At 39.7% G+C, this 19880-nt stretch overlaps 1 pseudogene; it reads right to left on the reverse strand.

Moving 5' to 3' along the window:
- Positions 1-376: 376 nt before the first annotated feature.
- On the reverse strand, positions 377-18679 carry LOC133884129 (isocitrate dehydrogenase [NADP]-like; annotated as a pseudogene).
- Between the last annotated feature and the right edge of the window lie 1201 nt (positions 18680-19880).

A 19880-nucleotide genomic window follows, 5' to 3' on the forward strand; every position in this document is an offset into this window, starting at 1 on the left:
CTATTTCTTCCTATTCTTAGAGATATCATTCCCGGTTACAAGATTTTTTGGTACTTGCGAGTAGTTTTCTTTCTTCCAAAGATCCTCTCCCAGAGATAAAGATATATCCCAAAAATTACGAAAAACCCCGAAATACTCGAATATAATAACTATATATTATTCATTGTCACAGACTTTTGTCGTGAAGAGTCTTTTGCATGCAAATTGATTGTTGCTAGGCTGCTACCTCCACATAACGTAGAGAATCGAAGAAATTAACAGTTGTACTTGTGTGCAAGTCCTCTTGTCCACGCAAAGATTGAGGCAATGCTGCAATTCAAAAAAATCCTAGAGTCAACACAGCACCTGTTAACCAAGATCAAGCAAGTAGCAAACATTACTCATAACTTGAGTACAGATTGTAAAAGCAGGCATCAGGCAGATTAAAATCTTGAGCTAAGAAATCACTTTGCATGTCTCCATAATTCTTGCAAGCCCATACATACCCTCCACTCTTAAACGTGTACGCTACCATGTCATCAATAAGGCGGTGCTCATACGTAATAGGGACCAAGACTAAAATATACGCTGGTGAGAAAAAAGGCCACGAGGCTCAAGACCATGTTAATCGAAGAAAGGAAGTTGGAAATGAACCATATGCCGGCAGCCGCAAATTTGGATCTCCACTCGGCTTCATAGACCTCCTGGAAAATATCCTTGAACCTATAAATAAAACAGAGTACACCAAATAAAACATGCTGCACTAAGGAAAAGGTACCATCAGAGAGAGCTGAAAATAATCTGAAAACAGGTTAGCAACACCCATACCTTCCATCATATTTCTTCATAATTGTGTTCTTGGTGCTAAGGTACAATGGCCATTTCTTCTCATAAGCAGTGGCCATATAAGCCTCAGCAAAGGCATCGATCGACTACATATTTGAATGAATGCTAAGATGATAAATTATAAAAGGAAGACATTATATATGCCAGGTAATGGAATGTAGCAAGTAAAAAAATTATGCCTCATCAGTGTTTTATATGGACAGGAAAACACCTCCAGCACCAGTGAAGTTGAACACCTCCAGCTCAACTTGCTCTTCTTTTCCCTCTATCAGTACCCAAAGACAATGAACAAAGGAGAAGAGGTCAACTTTTTCACTCAAAATGCTCAATAGGATACAAAAAAAGGTGGCATAGGAGTTGCATCTGCAATTAGAAACTTTAACTGGGAAAGCATTTCACTGGTTATTTAACATTAGGTAATGTAGACATACCAAAAACTAATTTAAGTTTGCCATGTCCCTTGTTAACTGCATCAGTTGCCCGGTATTGATCACCGAATGCATGCCAACCAATGCAAATAGGCTTCATCCAACCTGAGTTTGGCAACAGTATGGTTAAGCAGGACAAAATTACATAAAAGATCTGCAACTTTTTTGTCTTCCTTCAATCCTGGAACAAACCGTGGGATGTTTTTGCAGATAATTGGCTCTCTAAACACAGTGCCTAAAGGTAGTCATCCAGGAACAGAAGCAGGGGCGGATCGAGGGCCCGTGCTGGGGGGCTGCAGCACGGGCCCAGCCTAGGAAACCAGAAGAAGATAGAGAAAAATTCTAAAAAAATTCATCATTTCAGCCCACAAGCCATGAATTTAGTCCAATAGCAAGAGGCCCAGCATCCCCCTTGGCATTGGGCTGGATCCGCCCCTGAACAGAAGCATCAGTGTCGAGAAGTCTGGAGCAGATTACACCTACATCAGCAGCTTACCATTAAGAATGTTCCTTATTGTGCATTTGGGCTCTTCCACATAGCCTTCAAGTTGAACTCCTTAACCCTTGCTTCATCTGCCATGGTTGTGGTGGAATGGTAAGTAAATTAGAAATGTCTGAAAACCATTTTCAGCAAATGTCAGCTACACAAAAAGCAAATGTACCAGGTGTGATTGTTGCACACTTGATAGCCACATTGTACCTACACAGAATTGGAGGAACATAATCAATAGAAGAGAAAGGTGTACAATGCAGTGAAATGTCGAACACCCGCAACAACACGTCTAAGAGAAACGTGTACCAACATACCAACAAATAACAGACTAACAGTAAAACACATCACTTTCTCAATTAAATTCCTAATGCTTAAATGAATAATGGAAAAGGTTTAACCGAAAATACATATTCCACCGTATACAACTAACTACTTAGACAATACAACCAAACTTAAGCATCTGGAGCGGATATTACTTTCCACTGCTGAATGACTAATGGAAAAGCTTGAATCAAATATATATATTCCACCACACTCCATACACAACCTACTACTTAGATCCATGCGGCAAAAAAAAGTTGAGCATTGGGAGTGAATATTGTGAATTTGTATCACACAGTAACACCAAGTTCCCCTTTCTTTTACCCAAGTAATAGTTTTTTTAGATAAAAGGAGTTTATTTCATCAAGCGAATGAAAATATCCTGAGTAATAGTAACATGGAGTTCTTACTTGAGTGTGGCCTCCGCAGCCTCCACCGTGACTTTGTCGTCTGTGGCATCACGGTGTGGGAGTCCAAGGTCAAAGTATTTAATGTCCAAGTCGACGAAACACAAGCTGCAAACAAGTAGCATCCATAACAACAATGTAAGCAAAATATCTTGTCTAAGGATAACAGGACGGAGATGTCAGATCAAAGGACAACAAAGACGGAACATGTAGCGATTACCTTGTCCTTGATCGATTTCCATAACACCACATGAAAAAAAAAATTATAAGTGATAGGTTCTGCACCTATTATGTAAAAGATGTTATTGATAATTAATTATAAGTGACGGATAAAGATTCGTCACTAATAAGATCATAGGTGATGGATTATAATCGTGATCTGTCACCTATTAGCATCTCCCCTAAGCTATATAGAAAGATATAAGTGACGGGTAATGACGAGTAAATTAGTTACCTGTTACTTATGTCTATACATTAGTAACGGGTTTTTTGACCCGCTACTTATGACATTCTATATAGCTCATGGGAAAACATATACGTGACGGGTAAAGAATTTACCCGTTACTTATCTGAATACATAAGTGACGGGTAACCGATTCACCCATCACTTATGTCTTACTCACCATTTACCCGTCACTTATGTGTAGGTTACCCTGCTGGATTATCCTGCTTTCTCACTGCATCCTAGGTTTCTCACTGCATCCTAGGAGCGTAGCCAGGATTTAGCAGTCGTCTTCTCTCTGCAAACAATAGCAACACATTCAAATCCATATCGACAAACACACTTCATTACAGAATCACAAAGGTTACTAAGTTTTGACCAATTCATTACAAAATCACAAATGTTACAAAGTTCCGATCAACTCATATTACATAAGATCTACCTCACAACCTAGAGATTCTATAGTAGAACTCGCCATGTGGGCTGATGACTTCAAACACTATGAAATCGATGATCCATTGTCGAATCTCTAGGAGTACACCGTTGTGAAAAAAAAGAGTGTCAAATCCCTGCATAATTTAACATGTAACTAATGTCATATTATCATGGAATTAGAATAAATACTAAAATTAGTTACGAATAATTTCGCATTGAACTTACATCAGGGGATTTGATATCCTTCATGCGGAGTATGAGGAGCATGTACCACGCAACATAGAATCCGCATGTGTTGCCCGATGATTATTGATGGCACTGGTGAATAGAAAATTTAGTGTAAGATCAAAAGAAAAAAACAGCGACAAAGAGCATTTGGTAATATGTTAGGTAGCACTTACCGCGAACCCGGTCTTGTGTGTCAGTCTGCGGCAGTCTTTCATGTTGTAGTCAGGTTAAGCTCGAAGATACTTGTCATAAGCCCTGCATAAAGAGGGATCGATTAGAGAGCATTTGAATATTAGAAAAGTTAAATATGTAAAATAAGTTAGGCAGAACTTACATGTTGAGGAGTCCTTTTACAGCGCTGTAATCACGCTGTCTAAGTTTGCCTTTTGGTCCTACTGGTCTTGACGAGTCGAGGTAGAACACCAAGTTCCACCTGAGGGAGATAACCAATAAGATCCAATGGCCACCGGTATTGTGGGCGTCCAACAGGTCGTCCATTTTAGAATATTATTGCATTGCCCTGACCACATGGTTTGTAGCATAGTTGGAGTGAAGTTGGATGACCGATATTGTAATGGCCTCAGGGTCAAGAAATACGATAGACTACTTGTTTTTCTTGGTTTCTTTCATCAAGTGTCTACAGATAAGAACATAGTTAGATTCAAGACTTAGTTATATTAATTAATGAATATCCAGTTTCAAGTGACTTACAATATGAAGATCTATAATAGCGATACGTCCAGACCATCAAGATTGAAGAGATTGTATAAGTCATTGAAACCCACCATGAAGTAGTCATCGTTATTACTTAATAAGTGTCATCGTTTGTACTGTATGGCTATGGATGTGACATTGCTATCTCTAGAAGTCTGCATATAGTAATTATGTAGTTGACACATGCTTTTCTCGCCCTTGTAAGGCCATCTACCATCATCATAGGCTTCCCATATTGGAATTTCGTGGTTGCCTATGTCCATGCTGCTCCAATGTATGTGGACTTCTTCACTAGTACAATGGTGTTCGACCTCTCCGGCAGGTGTTTCTTAGAGTATTTCTTCTTGACCTCCTTTTCCTTCTTCTTTGGGCTCTTTGGGGGAGACGACATTGGAGCTGGAAGCGAGGCTGCCAGATGCGGAGGAGAAGGCAATGAAGACGGCTTCTCTGGAGGAGGAGAAGGCAGTGAAGCTACCATGTCTCGAAGCGAGGGGTACGATGGCGGTGCACTTGATGCTCATCCAAACTGGGATGCACTGGAGACCATGATGTCACCCCTCTTCCACTAGATCCTTTGACGAAGAGCTTCACCCAGAGTTGTGACTTCATCATTGGAGGGAGCTCCAACACGTGATTAGTGGCATTGCTATGTACCATGTCCACTGTAACCACAGTGTAGCCATCACGTATCAGGGCCGTATGTAAGATACGGACATCTAGAAGCACCTGCTCCCTTGCAACCTCGATGAGATACCCGCCAGGCCTGATTACAAGGCTGCAAGGTGTGGACCCTTATAGCAGGTCAATCGTATCCGGCTCAGTCACGGTAGCAGCTACTTGTTGCTCGACCTCCTTGGATGCGTAGCTACTCTACCCTGTAGCTCCGGGACTAGGTTCCTTTGGCATGGAAATATCTATTCCCTTTGCTGCAAGCTGCCCCATTATGGTTGTATAAACTTTCAGGGTGATGTCCTGTGTCAATGCATCCACGTCCATTGCACCCGATCTCTTCCTCTTCTTGTACATCTCGAGGTCTTCGAGAAAGCCTTATTTCCAGCCCTAAGAATTGGATACACCTCGCACTCAACATGGGTGCTCTCGGTTTCCCAGCGCTGCTGAGAGAACATCATGTTCTCTGAACCCAGTGAAAGAACCTTGGCTGGATTTGGCTACCTTTTTGTTTACTTTTTCTACGACTGTCTGGGTTTCGTTGTTTCTGAATGTGATTTCCCCGCTTTCGGATAGCTCACCTCTTGCACAGAAATATGACCGCAATCATCTAGGGAATTGGAACCAAGGATTCTCACAGCTTTCTCTGGCTAATTTTTCATCCTCTGCCTGTCATTTGGCTCTTTTCCTAGTGTACCCAGTTTTTCGATCCTGTGGTTATGCTTGTTCCTAGCCCTAAGCTGCTTCTTCTCCTCACTCTCCTTTTTGAACTACTCTGAGCTCTTCATCTGCACAAAAGCATCCCAATATTCCTCTTTCAAGTGCTTGTAGCTCTCGAAGGGCGCCACCCCTTTAGCCGAGTACCAATTCACAAGCTTGCTCTTAAAGCTTTGGTGAAGTTTTGCGATCGCTTTCATTGCTGCATTGGTTGTGGCAATCATTTGATGCTCGCTCATATTTCCAGGGTACTCCAGATACTCCTTAATGAAATTATCGAACAAGTCCCTCTTAGCTTCTTCACTGAGGTCTTCGAACTTAGTCATTATCGGTACCCTCTCCCGAGCAATGAGCCCTACAACCCTCCGAAATCTATCCAGGACCTTTTTATCCATAGACAGCCCGTCAGCATCGATTCATGTGATAGTAACCTTGTCTATCAACCACTTGTGTATATTCCTCCATTCAACAAGTATAAAATGCATTGAATCATATAATTACCTCTTTGTCACTTGCCCGACATTTGCTCTCCCTCATCGGTGATGGGTCAGGGCTCGGGCTGTGATACTGGCTTTCGTTGCTGTTGAAGGATGGCGTTGGGTGCAGGCTTGGGCTCCTATCCACCCCATCTTGTGCCGAAGTGACCTCTAGTGCTAGCATCCTCTATGCTTTTGGTTTCTCAGGGGTGACACTCCTCTTCTGCTCTATGGTTTCTTAGAAGAAAGAAAAAGAATCAAGGTTAAGAACAAGAATCAAGCTAATATATAAATCTAGCTAGCCATGTAAAATATAGGTGTATATCATCTATCTTTATCTGTATCCTTTGGAGTTGTGGTCTCTGTTTGTGTGTTTCTTTGCAACTGACAAAGCTATTCACAAGCTTCTTGCTAGATGGGAGAAGGGATCCCATGAGTATGTGAAATAAGACCACACATCATATCTCTACAAAACTCATTAGCAAATGACTTTACTAGATGGCTTTACTAGATGTGTTTGATATTGGAGGGAATGATTCTAGAACGGCCTATACGTTGAAAACCTAACGTATAGGCCTCTAGCTAGGGATATTAACCTACTCACTATCCCCATAGCTTAGTTTATAATGTGACGACGATGATAGGTGTGAGTGAGAATAACAAAGGTGCAAACATTTTATTCAAAAAGGCCAGGCGATGTGAAAGGAGCGCACATGAATAGGAAGAATACAAACCTAGTGCGGATCAATGATGGAAGATGTGAAGCAATGCATTGTATGCACCTAGGCAATTGTGTCAATTATGTTGGCTGTGTTTTCAACTTTAAACAGTGGTGTTATATTCTCGCACATTTGTAATGAAACACAAATTGAAGGACATAAAGTATCTTCCCTTTGCAAAGCTATATGAACACACTTTATAGATTGGCGTTGACCTTAATTGAACAACTCCTAGTCCTTCAAAAACTACCCTCAATGAACAATCCAATTGATTGTTAGTACATGTTCGTTCAATACATATATGTGTCATCACTGAATAATTTCTTTAAGGTAAGCTGCACTGCATAAAAATTGAAGTATCATCTAGAGATACAGTGTATTGCATTACATCATGGTCCCCTAGTACCAACTGTATTAGACTACAGTTAAGAATTAGTTGTAGAGCATATATAACTATAACCTTAGATGTGCATATATTTCACCTTTACAAGTTAGATGGCTTTACTAGATGTTGTTGATTATAAATACATGAGCATTTCACCTTTACAGTTAGATGGCTCGGGCTCTTGATTATATTCAATACCTTTATATTCAAACCAATTTCAGTGTACTACTATTATCACAGAGGATTTCACCTCAACCAAGCTGTCCAGATTCACCTCAACCAAGCCGTCCAAATTAACAGGGAGATGTAAAGGAGAAATGAACCAAAATACTCACAGACAGATTCTGTTAAAAGCAAAATTAATCGAGGCCAGTGAAGGGAGAAGGAAAAGGAAGAAGGAGAAGGGGGAAGGAGGGAGAAGTACTTATAGTACTGGAGAGGGGCGAGCGATATCGAGCTAGGCGGTGGCAGCGAACAGCGGTGCCGGTGGGCTTGATGACGATAGCGAGGGAGGCGGTGCATGGGGAGGCCGGGGTGCATTGGGGATGAGGACGCCAGGGTGGCGCATCAGGGATGAGGAGGCTGGGTGGCGCGTGGGGAGGTCGGGGTGGCACGTCAGGGATGAGGTAGGTGGTGCTCTAAGTGTGGCGGCGGCAGAGGAGAGGGCGGAGGGGGCTGGAGAGGCGCTGGGAGGGGCTCTGAGGCGTGATGGAGACGGACGGCGGTGAACCCTAGCGACCTCTCGCGGGAAATAAATTAGGGAAATTGAGATAGAGGAGGGCGCACGAGGACTTGCTATATACATATATGGTCATAGGTGATGGGTGAAGATTGTCACCCGTCACGCATAATATTAACCCGTCACCTATTATATGTCATAGGTGTCGGGTGAGGATTGTCACCCGTCACCTATGACTTATAATATGTGACAGGTTATTAATATAGGTGACCGGTGACATTATTCACGTGTCACCTATTACTTATGACCCATCATCTATCTCTTTGTTAGAAATCTTCCAAGTTCAAATTCATAAATTATTATGTGGAAGCAAACAATTAGTATTACAAAATTGAAATTAATATTACAAATTCAAATAACTTGAAACCTAAAATTGAAATTTGATATATTAATATTACATATTTGACATTAATATTACAAATTTAATATATGTAAATTCAAATTTGACACTCAAATTCAAATTCATCGTTTTCATGCTTTCTTGACATGGATGCCTTCATTATGGTCGCAGCACAGGTATGGAGTTTTCTCGGTCGGCGAAAGGCATGTTACGATTGCAATAGCAAAAGGGGGGATTTCATCAAATTGATTGAACTCCTCCTCATCAACGACATTTGCATTTACGATGATGCATCTTTTCCCAGCGAGAACCATATGGCATTTCTTCTTTGTTGTGTCAATCACATAAAAGACTTGGCAAACATCTTTAGCGAGTATGAAGGGTTTAGACTTGTATCTGATATATTTGAGATCAACGCTAATGAATCTATACTTGTCATTAGTGACACCTTTTACCCCATATACCCAACGGCACCGAAATATGGATACCTTGAATCCCAAGTAGTTCAGCTCCCAGATCTCCTCTATTTGACTATAGTATGTGCCCCTCTACATGTCGTTATCATAAGCATCTATACAGATACCATTGTTCCCATATATGCTCTTCTCATCTTGGGTAACCATGTAAAATGTGTATCCATTTATATCATACACTTGATATATCATATTTGTGTATATAGGGTCTGATGCCAGTTTTTTTATTAGAGCACTTATAGCAGTACTCGATTGTCTGATTCGATCTCGGAACCAAGTCGTAAACCTTTGCATATGTTGCCTCGCAACCCAAGCTTCGGTCAGCCCCGGATTCTCTTTAACTAGCATATGCTTGTGCTCATCGATATATGGACACACTTCGCTCATTTGTTGCAACACGAGAAAATGAGCTTGGTCATATGCCTTCTAATAAGGAGTTATTGCCATCTTCCCAGGACCTCTACACTTGCGAGCCTCCCCTCATGATGAGACTTAGGCATGCTAATTGGGTTATTTGGATCAATGTAATTAACAGACCACTCCAATGCCTCCTCCGTTGCGTAACCCTGCACGATGCATCCCTCATAAAAGGCTTGATTCCTTACGTACGACTTGAGAACTCCCATATATCTCTCATATGGAAACATGTGATGCAGGAACACGGGGCCAAGGTAGTGTATATCCTTCATAAGGTGAGCAATGAGATGTACCATGATATCAAAAAATGATGGTGAGAAATATACCTTAAAAATACATAGAGTCTCAAAGTGTCTTCTTTCTAGCTCCTCTAGTGAGTCTGGATCGAGCACCTTTTCTTCAATTGCATTAAACAAAAAGCACAGGCTCAGGATAGACTCGTGAATCTTTATTGGGAGGATGTTCCTAATAACTACCGCAAGCGATGAAATCACATCACATGGCAATCATGGGCCTTCATCAAGGCGAAATTCATTTTTAGCTCTTTCACCGAAACAAGCCTTGCGATGTTGGACGAGTAACTAGAGGGAACTTTCATATTGTGCAAGAACTCACAAAATTCTTTTTTCTCCTTCTTGGAGAGAGTGATAGCTACTAGGGATAGGTGTTTTCCTTTGTCCGTATCATATGCATGGAGCACCAGCCTTAAGCCCATTTCTTCAAGGTCAGCTCGTACATTCTATAGGATCTAGGATACCGACTAGAGGGGGGTGAATAGGCGGTATTAAAACTAAAAGCTAAGCGATCAAGAAAACCTGCAGAAATAAACTAAAGATCACTAGAGAAATATGAAAACAACTAAGAGCTATGTAAGGTTTGCAATCCTAGGGTAACATGCAACAATTTATATTCTAGGAAAATAAATTGCATAAAGTAAATATCATGAAAGCAAATTGCTTAACGGATGACACACAAAATTTATCCCGTGGTATCAGTGATTTGTCGAACACCCCTAATCCACATTGAGGTGAGTTCAAGTTTCAAACCGCTTCTCTATCAAGTATCCAACTCTCACATGAGAAAGGGCCCACACCGAGCACCTTGATCTTAAGCTGTTGTAGAACAAGAACTACTCAATACCTCGATTCCACTAGTGTAGCAGTTTACCGCTCTAGAAAGACGTGCTCAAGCCTCTCACAATCACTGCCGTGGCTCCTTCACAGTCTTCTTTGAAGGGCTCAACAGCGCAAAAACCTCCAAGCCATCTAGGAAGCAGCAACCTCCAAGAGTAACAAGTCGATGACGCTTGCCTGAAGGATCACTAGTGCCTTAATGCTTAAACTCTTCAAAGTCATGCACTAGAAGCTCTCACACTCTCAAAAATGCAATCACAAAGCCAAGAGAGGTCGAGGAGGAAGGCAAGAGCTCAAAAATGTTGTTGTAATGAAATGCTAGCACACTTTCTTGAACCAGCCAAGCACTTATTTATAGCCTACACTCCATAATGTGGCCATTGCTGTTGAAAAGACAACTCTGTGACTCTGGCAGTCGGACCGCCGCCCTTACAACGGCTACATAAAGTGCCATGATGACCCTGACACACGGCCAGCGGTCAGACCGCGACCCCTCACGGTCAGATCGTGAGCAGGGAACAAAGTTCCAAAACTCTCTGTTCCCAGGGCGGTCAGATCGGCCAAACCAGCAGTTAGACCACCAGCTGGACCAAAGGGTCTAAATCCCTCTATTCATTTGGCAGTCAGATCGGCACCTTTGGCAGTCAGACCGGGACTGGGTACTACTCATAATTGATGAGGTTTTATACAGTGGTCAGACCGGCCTCTCCGGCGGTCAAACCGTCAGGGCTCAAAAACATCCCAAAGATGAGTTTTTTACTTGATTTTTCTCAAACTAAATTTTCCACTCTATATGAAATGCAAGTTTGAGCAATTGTGGCACTATAGATACTTCAAGTAGACACACATCAACCCCTCTTTATAGTAAGGCACTTATCCTATCAATCCGGTCAATTTCTCTTCTCTAATCTCCTTTGACCGGCAAAAGAAAATGCCCTACAATAATACCTTTGCTTTGAGCTAGCTATTCTTCATGTTTTTCACTCATGTATTTTCTAGCTCCGTAACATCTTTTGTGACTAACCTTTTCATAACTCATTCAAACATGTTAGTCTACAAAAGACATATTGTCATTAATTACCAAAACACGAATTATGGGCCTAGATACTTCAATCATCCCCTTTTTGGTAATTGATGACAATAACACTAAGAAGTGATATGATTTAAGTTTTGAGCCCACTTTTAGCCATTAGCAAAAAGAAGGCTCGAAGGTGAGTTTCTATAGCAAGAATATCAAGGATATGAAGTTAATAAACAATAATTTGCTATAAAAACTCATGTCAAGGTAAGCTCCTCCTACACATGTGCCTAGAAGATTAAAGAAAAGATAAATAGCACATGTTATAGATTTAAAAAGGAATTTTGACGGAGTTTACCTTGTATATATGGATCCAAGGAAGGAGATACGATCAATATAATCAATAAGAACACCAAAATCCAATATATCACTTAAGAACATTTTCCTCGAGACATCCAACAAAGTTAGAACATAGATAAGCAACTAAACATAGTTCATTATATTACAATATATTGTTCATCATATAGTTCTCAACCAAAATATGTAAAGATGCAAACATAGTTCATTACATGCTTGAAGAAACATTGATGCAAAGTAAGATAGCTTCTTCATTTCTTCCAACTTCTCCCCCTTTGGCATTAAATACCAAAAGGCCTAATCATCCTGAGGAGGAGGAGGAGGAGGACAACGACGAGGATAGATATTGTAGAAATGATGAGAGAAAGCAGTGAACTGATCATCAAGCCGCTACTGTCCAAGAGAGAGGTTGTGAAACATTTCATTCAATTCTTGGTGCTGAGCATTGAGAGCGGTCATGTCCTCACGAGCCAAGGAGATGGACAGACGAGTAGATTGGTGTTCTGACATCATAGGCTAATAAAAGTTCTGCGGAAAACTAGCCTGGAAATAATCCAAACTCTGCTGAAAGCCCTGCTGAATGGATGCCATCTATGGATCAAAGAAACCAGCTGGAGGTGCCAAATGAGGAGGAACTAGCTGAGCCTGAGGAGGGACATAATGTTGAGGTTCCTCATCCTGACCTCCCTGAGCTGCAGTGATATCCTGATCTCCCTGATCGCTATTCAGAATGCGAAGATTAACTTTGAACGGCTTGTATCCCACATGTTTAATATCACAAGATGCATACCGAAAGTTTGTCTTCATGAGAACAAGAGACATTATAAATGGAGCAAAATAAATATTTGGAGTTACGCTCACTGTGATATCATCAATGGCCTTCAAAATGTACTTGATCACATTGATTTTCCTCTTGTTCATGATATGGTTAATAATATTCCAGTAGTGATCCCGAATAGCATCACTATTTCCACTTTTTGGAGCAAAAGTTACTCTTACAATCTTATTAATTGTAGTGGGCAATACCTTCAATCCAGTTACTATCCCAAGTATGACTCTAGAAACAACCCCCTGTGGCTCATAGAAGGCACTCCACACATTTTCAGCTAAACATTGTTCATTATTTATATCAATGGTGTCATAAACAATATCATAAGGGGTTCTTATGGCATTTGCAAAATCCTTAAATGAAGCTTCAAATTTTTCTGGTTCCTATCATCCATTCAATTTTCTGAGACTGATGAGAAATCTCAACTGTTGCATAGAATTGACTGATGACAGTGGCATTCCAATTACATTTGAAACTCACTAACTCATAAAGACCTAGCTCATGAAATATATCAGCTAAACCATCCGTGATAGGCTGACTTCTCACATAATTCCAATCTATCCATTTTTGTTCAAAAACTTTCTTATTCAGGAGATGACCATAGAAGGCATCTTGCTCACCATGGTATAAAAATATGGTTGAGAAGCATCATTATCTAGAGCATATTGATAAGTATTCCTAGCTCTAGTGTACTCAGTTGAATTCCAGGACTTTTTATATCCAACATATGCTTGATGGTTAATCTCAAGGTACTCATCACTTGCATCTTCCATATCATGATTAATATTACTGGCAAAAGATGAGGTTTCCTCACCAATGTCCTGAGATGGCATCCAATCGGAGTCCTGACGATCATCCTCTGAATCAGATTCCACTAATCTTTTCTTACTCTTGCCTCGACCGGCCACAAGCTTTTCGTGAGAGAAGGAAGAATATGTGGTCGGTTGAGAGAGATAGGGACCAGAAGAGAAAAGAAGACGATCAATTTGGACTTAATAGGTTCTCGAGGTCAGACCGAGACTCAGGCCAGTCAGACCACAGGAGTCCAGAGGCTCAAAAAGTTTCTGTATAGATCTGGCGGTAAGACCGAGGCTTGGTGCGGTCATAACGCGAGAGCGCAAAGGGGAAATTTCTCTCTGTATGGATATGGCGGTTAGACCGAGGAGGCTAGTGGTCAGACCGCGAGAACAAGATAGCTCCATAAATTCTAGTTTTTGATACGAGACGGGATATTAATAACCATATGATCTTTAGAGCTTTGAAACGAGATAGAGCCATATGCAATTTGGACATAAACATAATCATAGAATATAAGCTTAAAAAAATGAATACAAGCAATATGTGCATGTGAATCAAAGTATGATTGCTAGAACATATAAGTACTTCAAACATTATGTGTCCATTAGTTCAAGCAACATTTGAGAAGTCGATAACATTAAGCTCATTTCTTAATTTGCAAAAACGACTCTCATCTAAAGGTTTTGTGAAGATATTCGCTAATTGATCTTTGATCCACACACTATCTACTAGGATATCCCTTTTGCTTACATGATCTCTAAGAAAATGATGACGAATATCGATATGCTTGGTTCTAAAGTGTTGGACCGGATTTGTGGCTATTTTTCATAACACTTTCATTGCCACACAAAAGAGGCACTATTTTGAACTCAACTTCATAATCTAATAAAGTTTGCCTCATCCATAACAATTGAGCACAACAACTACCCACGGAAACATATTCCGCTTCGGCGGTGGAAAGTGCTACGGAGTTTTGTTTCTTAGATGACCATGAAACAAGCGATCTTCCTAGAAATTAGCAACTTCCGAAGGTGCTTTTTCTATCAACTTTACAACCCATATAATCAGAATCCGAATATCTGATTAGCTCAAACTTAGCACCTTTTGGATACCAAAGCCCTATGCTAGGAGAGTATTTCAAATATCTCAAAATACGCTTAACATCCATCAAATGATATTCTTTAGGTGATGCTTGAAAACCTTACACACATGCACACACTAAACATAATATCGGACCTAGATGCAGTAAGATAAAGCAAACTACCTATCATAGATCTATAAAGCTTTAAATGTACCGATTTACCTCCTCATCAAGATCGAGATGACCATTTGTTGCTATGGGAGACTTGATATGCTTTGCATCTTCCATGCCAAACTTTTTCAATAGGTCCTTCAAATATCTTGATTGGCTAATGAAAATCCCATCTTGGAGTTGCTTGATTTGAAGTCCTAGGAAGAAACTCAATTCTCCAATCATAGATATTTCGAATTCTCTAGATATCATTTCTCCAAATTCCTAACAAAAATCTTTGTTAGTAGATCCAAAAATAATATCATCAACATAAATTTGACATACAAAGAAATCATTTGCAATAGCTTTAGTGAACAAGGTAGTATCAACTTTTTCAATTTTAAAGTCCTTTGAAACAAGAAAATCTCTAAGTTTCTTATACCACGCACGTGGAGCTTGTTTAAGGCCATAGAGAGCTTTAGAGAGTTTATACTCATGATTAGTCCTTTTAGGATCTTCAAAATCGGGAGGTTGTTCAACAAAAACAAGTTCACTATTTTACCATTCAAACAGGCACTTTTTACATCCATTTAATATAACTTGATATTATGAGATGAAGCAAAAGCACGTAGGATTCTAATAGCCTCAAGTCCAGCTACGAGAGCAAAAGTTTCACCGAAATCCAAACCTTCGACTTGAGTATACCCTTGTGCAACCAATCTTGCTTTGTTTCTCACAACAATTCCTTCTTCATCTTTCTTATTTCGAAAAACCCACTATGCCAATCACATTATGATCTCTTGGTCTTTCTACCAATTCTCATACATCATTGTGGGTGAAGTTGTTTAACTCTTTATGCATTGCATTCACCCAATCAGGATCATTTAGAGCTTCTTCTATATGATTAGGTTCAATAGAAGATATAAAAGAATAGTGTTCACAAAATAAAGTAATACGAGAACAAGTTTGAACACCCTTACTAAGGTCATCAACAATTTGATCAATGGGATGATCATTGGGAATGGTATGGTGAACTTTTGGATGAGCTACCGGCACTTGTGATGGAGTTGATGAAGTGGTAGCTTGTTGTAATTGATCATCCATATCTTCCACATTATGAGCTTGAACTTGATCATTTGTAATGGAAGAAGATGGAGTAGCCCGAATTGAGGTAGATGGATCATCCTCTTATTCATCTTCCTCTTTCGGTTTGATGTCACCTATTGACATATTCTTCATAGCACTTCTCAAACCTTCATTACCTACATCATCCAAATTTTCTTGCTCTTCTTAAGAGCCATTAGTTTCATCAAATTAAACATCATGTGTCTCTTCAACCAAACCAGAATTTTGGTTATAGACATGATAAGCTTTACTATTAGAAGAATAACCAAGTAAGAAACCTTCATCACATTTTCTTTGAAATTTTGATAAACGAGTACATTTCTTTAGAATATAGCATTTGCATCCGAACATCCGAAAATATGAGATGTTTGGTCTTCTTTCAATAAGAAGTTCATAAGGAGTCTTTTTCAATAATCGGTAACAATAAAATCTATTTGATGAATGGCAGGCGGTGTTGATAGCTTTGGCCCAAAAATTATCCGAAACATTATATTCTAAAAGCATTGGTCTTTCCATATTAATAAGAGTCTGATTCTTCCTTTCAACTACTCCATTTTGCTCCGGAGTGTATTTGACCGAGAATTCATGTTTGATACCCTTTTCTTCACAAAAATCCTCAACCTTTGTGTTTTTTAATTCGAAGCCATTGTCACTTCTCACTTTATTGACCTTGAACTCAAATTCATTTTCGACCCTTTTAGAAAAGCTTTTGAAGGTGTTAAATACAATAGTCTTATCATGTAAAAAGAATACCCAAGTGAATCTAGAAAAATCATCAACAATAACAAGACAATAGCTATTACCTCCAATACTTACATATGTAGTAGGACCAAATAAATCCATGTGTAATAATTCTAAAGGTCTTGAGGTTGACATAGAGCTTTTGTATGGATGTGAATTTCCCACTTGCTTTCTAGCTTGACAAGCACTACATAGTTTGTTCTTCTCAAATTTCACATCCTTCAACCCTACAACTAGATCATGCTTTAACAAACAATTTAGTTGATTCATACCAACATGACCAAACCTTCTATGCCAAATCCAACATTTTGATGACTTTGTAAACAAACATGTGCTTAGGCTTGCATCATTAGAAGAGAAATCAACTAAATAAAGATTATCATATCTAAAACCTTTAAAAATTACACTATTATCCTTCATGCTAGATATTATCACATCATTTGGAGAAAAAGTGCATGAAAGATTAAGATCACATAATTGAGCAACGGATAACAAATTGAAATTTAGATATTCAACTAGTAAAACATTTGAGATAGATAAATCATTTGAGATAGCAATGTTACCTAACCCTTTTACCTTTCCTTTGCTATTGTCTCCCAATGTGATTTTGTCATATTCTGATCCATCTTTGCTTATAGAAGTGAACATTCTTTGATTTTCAGTCATGTGTTGAGTGCATCCACTATCTAGCACCCAATGTTTTCCACCGGACTTGTAGTTTACCTACAAAATAAGGTTAAGCTCTTTTAGGTACTCAAACTTGTTTGGGTTCTTGGATGTTAGTCACCAAGGTTTTAGGCACCGAAATGGCATTCTTTTTAGCACCGATTATAGGAGTGCCAACAAATCTAACTTTAACATTACTATTAGAGCATCTCTTAAGAACATAGCATAAAGCAAAAGATGCATATGAATTATCTTTGATATTTTTGCAATCCTTCTCAACATGCCCAGTTTTTTTGCACTTCATGCAATAATCGCTACCTTACACAAAAATAGTTTTGTGATCAATGAATGCCTTCTTACCCTTCTTGGGAACATACCCAAGGCCTTCCTTCTTGATAAAGAATCTTTGACTATCCAAAACTTATCTAATTTTGGACTCTCCAACATAACATTTTGCAACATCATTTGTTAGTTTTTCAACCTTTTCCTTCAACATGATATTTTCATCAATAATCAAAACATCATTGCAAGATATGACTCTAGTAAAAGTAAACGCATCATCATGTAAGGTAGATGAACTCATATTAGGTAAAGTAGATGCATCATCAAGAATATTGCAAGATATGCACATGTCTACTTTTATTTTGTTGATTTCATGAGCAATAAGAGAGTCATAAGCTTCCTTAAGCATCTCATGAGCTTCTTTTAGACCCTCACGAGCCGTCTTTAGCTTCTCATAGGAATCTTGAAGAGAAGTGTGTCTTTTCTTCAATTCCTTAAACTTTGCTCTTTCTTTCCTCATGAAGTCATCAAAACCATTTATTAGCACAACTAAATCATCATATGAATATTCATCTTCATTATTTAATATCTTAGAGTCACCCTTTTCCATATGACAATGAGGAGTGGTGAAGAGTGAAGGTGCTTCCTTGATGGCTACACCGGTAAGACCCTTTTGAGATGCCTTCTCATCATCAGAGTAGGAGCTTGAGGTTGCATCTGAATCCTACTCAACATAGCATGCTTGACCATCTTTCTTCTTCTTGTAGTATTTCTTGAATACGTTCTTGCCATCACTCTCCTTCTTCTTCTTGGAATATTTTTTATTTTTTGTTCTTGTAATTTGTGGCAATGTGTCCCTTCTCACAACATTCAAAGCATCTACTTTCTTCGAAGGGATTCCCTTTAGAAGATTCTCCCTTCTTGCTATATTCACCTTGATATCTCTTCTTCTTCATGAATTTCTTGAATCTTATCACAAAGAGAGCCATTTCCTCATTTTCTTCATCTTCATCATCACTCTCTTTATGACCATCTTTGTCTCTTAATGACTGAGCCTTGAATGCAATATTCTTTTTCTTGGCATCAGTAGCATTATCATGAACATGTTCTTGTGACTTCTTGAAAATGTCATGAGTGAGAATTTCACTCAAGATTTGCATTAGAGTTGTATCCTTCAAATTTGAACTCGGAAGTAAAGTCACAATCGTGTCATATTTGCTAGTCAAAACTCTAAGAAATTTATGAGAAAAATCAACATTGGAAACATCCATGCCTGCCCCTTGAGCTTATTTATTATGTTATTTAGAAGATTGAATATTTCTTCAAAGCTTTCGTTTTGCAACATAGAAATTTCTCAAGTTGCCCTTTATAAACAAAAGTTTTGCATCCTTAACCATGGTTGTGCCCTCATGAATCACTTTGAGCCTTTCCCAAATTTCATGAGTGGTCTCAAGTTTACAAATGCGATTAAACTCATTAAGATCTAAAGCACCATAAAGAACATTCATAACTTGAGCATTTGCAAGAGTATTCTCCCTATGTACATCAGTAAGATTAGTGGGATCTGGTATGAACAAGGGTTCCCGATCTTCCAAAAGGTTCTGGTAACTCTCGATTTGGTGGAAACGGTGGGGGAAAACACACGAACTGGACTCTAACACGACCTAACCAGCAACAAGACCTTGACCAGGACACAAACTCAACACGACGGACTCTGAAACTGAAATATGCAAAAGCTAAAGGCGCGGAAGGGTTGTAGGACAGGAAAAAAAAACGATATGGCAGTGGACTATGGAACGAAGGCGAAAACACTCGAAACTAAGGGTAGATATGAACCTGACGGTATACCTGAAGCTCTGATACCACTTGGTATGAATAAGGGTTCCCGATCTTCCGAAAGGTTCTGGTAACTCTCGATTTGGTGGAAACGAGACACAAGTCGATCCGGCTTCCGAACAACACGATCCGAAACCCCGCAATCGCAGCACCACGTCTCCTCTGGTTATCAACCGGCGTTGCACGGATGACCTCGCCAAGAAGGCTAAAGTCCTTGCCTGCGAATCGAAGAACACAAGCAAGAACAAGGAAGAATACAACCAAATTGCAGATGAATGATTAATCTCACGAGTTGGGGTCTCACAAACCGACGAAACGGCGAAATTGTTCTTGACAGAATAATCTAAGTAACCCCCCCCCCTAACGAGAGTGGCGGCAGCTGATAATAAGGGTCTAAGGGTCGTCACACCCCCTGGACACGCCCCCCTAATGGGCCCAACGACGATACACGGCCCAATGGACTAAAAACGGTGACGCAGCACCGGGACAGATTCTGGACGCTGACTTGTTTCGACGTTTTCCGTTGACTCAGAAGGAATTTGGACCTCAAACCTACGCCATTGGTTTCCTTATGAAATTATCTTTCCAACCATATGTGGATCGTCGAAAACGGAGTCCGGATGCGTCCTGAGCGTC

The sequence above is a fragment of the Phragmites australis genome, chromosome 1 (genome assembly GCF_958298935.1).
Source record: "Phragmites australis chromosome 1, lpPhrAust1.1, whole genome shotgun sequence".
NCBI lineage: Eukaryota > Viridiplantae > Streptophyta > Magnoliopsida > Poales > Poaceae > Phragmites > Phragmites australis.